This window comes from Etheostoma cragini, chromosome 15 (genome assembly GCF_013103735.1).
Source record: "Etheostoma cragini isolate CJK2018 chromosome 15, CSU_Ecrag_1.0, whole genome shotgun sequence".
Taxonomy (NCBI): domain Eukaryota; kingdom Metazoa; phylum Chordata; class Actinopteri; order Perciformes; family Percidae; genus Etheostoma; species Etheostoma cragini.
This window is the reverse complement of record NC_048421.1, coordinates 253,707-255,569: the sequence shown is the minus strand read 5'-3', so window position 1 is coordinate 255,569 and position 1,863 is coordinate 253,707. Positions and strand designations below refer to the sequence as shown.

Genomic DNA, 1,863 nt, shown 5'->3' with positions numbered 1-1,863 from the left:
TGTATATATATATATATATATATATATATATATATATATATATATGTATATGTACGTATATATATATATTTATCTAGTGTAAAATATACATATTTAGATAACTCATTAAAATACTACTTTGGCTAAACATGAATATCAAAAATGTCCGACAGTTTGGACACAAACACACGGGAAGACTGGCTGCACACAGTTAGGATCTCTTGGTATAAAATAGACTTTGTTTTAAATATTACAAAAGTTATAATTTTAAAATGGTCGGACATGTTGGACAGAGAGCCGAAGAGAACCGTATGGCGCACACACACACACACACACACACACACACACACTCTTCTGTAATTCAATGTCTCGCCTCTTCTGTTTTCTCCTGGTGATCGTTGAGATTAGGGTTATGAGTCTGTGTGTTCTAGTGTCACTTTTTAATCATTTTTTGGCCAATTTTCTGCCAGTTTTAAGTCAGTTTTAGGTCAATTTTTAGTCAGGTTTAGGTCCTTTTTAAGTCAGTTTTAGGCCAGTTTTAGGTCAGTTTTGGGTCAGTTTCTGGTCAGTTTTCTGAGTAAAACATGGAAATACTGAAGCAAAATACCTCAGATTTGTTTTTTAAGTCCATTAATGCAGCTGGACAGGAAGTGATGTCAGGACTTCCGGGGTTGAGGCTGGAAGGGAAACAGCGACGGCGACGACAGTTAACAAGCGACTCCGGCTCTCTGCAGAACAAACTCATAATATCATATAAATGTTAAACAATGTTCTTATAATCCGCGGAGGCTCTCTTCTCCCCCGCAGTGTGCTGATGATAAAATACCGCTGGTCCAACTTCAGTTTGGTTCATTTTCCCGCTGGACTGGGAATCTGTGGCTGCAGAAACCAGATCAGATCAGAAACCAGATCAGAGTCTGAAACAGCGGCCATGTTGGCACGGAGATCCACCCACTAAGCTCATACTCCCCAGCAAAAATATTAAAATGCATTTTCTTTGTAATGTCAGAAAAATCTTATGTCACGGTTACAGTTCCGCTGGTTTATCCTCGGTTTGCAGTGACTGAAAAAAACTGAAAAAGTTATGGAAAACTCACAAAAATGACTGAAATTTGACAAAAAAACTGACTGAAAACTGACTGAAAAAATGACAAAAAACTGACAACAAAATAACTGAAACTAACAAAAATAACTAGGAAGTGACTAAAAATCTGAATGAAAACAGAAAAAAATATGACCGAAATCAGAGGATTCCGCTCGTCCGAAGTGAAGACTGAGAAACATTAAATATTTTGGTACAAACAGCTTCCCGTCCGAAACCCTCGCCGGGACACGGACCCGTACGTGGACTGTCAGAAACGAGAGGGGAGGACGCCGCGGAGGAAGCACCGGGGGGGGCGACTGTCTGCATCAGAGCGGATATCTAAACATCGACCCTCCTCCCCTCCGTTTCCTCCTCCTCCGTCGCTGACTTTCTCCGTTTCTCTTCCCGAGGTTGAGGCTTTTATTTTGAAAGTCTTCAGTCCAACATGGCGTCCAGCTGGTCCGCCAGGTCGTCGAACATGTTGCCGATGTCGTCCAGGATCGTCCCCGCAGACTTCACCGTGCTCGATCCGCTGGGGACAAAAGACAAACAATGAACGTTACTACGACAACACTGAAACCCTGCAGGGACACGCCTGTGATTGGATGCAAGACTTCCTGCTTGAAACCAACCAATGAAACAACTCCTTTCCTTCTCGCCGCCCCCTTAACATGACCTCGGGAGACAGAAGAAGACGCTCTGGCTGTCTGGCTCTGGTCTCGGGGGACGCTCTACAACGTCCCTGTTAGTGATGGTGTTACATAGTCTGTCCACCAGAGGACGCTCTACAACGTCCCTGT

The 1,863-nt window shown here is 43.0% G+C and overlaps 1 protein-coding gene and 1 long non-coding RNA gene across 2 annotated transcripts in view; one reads left to right on the top strand and one right to left on the bottom strand.

The window, feature by feature from the left end:
* The window catches only part of LOC117958237, an 859,617-nt gene that overhangs the window by 675,770 nt on the left and 181,984 nt on the right, over positions 1 to 1,863 (top strand). The gene's annotated exons all lie outside the window — the stretch shown is intronic.
* The window catches only part of LOC117958310, an 18,087-nt gene continuing 17,710 nt past the window's right edge, over positions 1,487 to 1,863 (bottom strand). The window contains exon 3 of the long non-coding RNA XR_004659683.1: positions 1,487 to 1,496. This is a non-coding gene — a long non-coding RNA (uncharacterized LOC117958310). The remainder of the gene's footprint in view (positions 1,497 to 1,863) is intronic.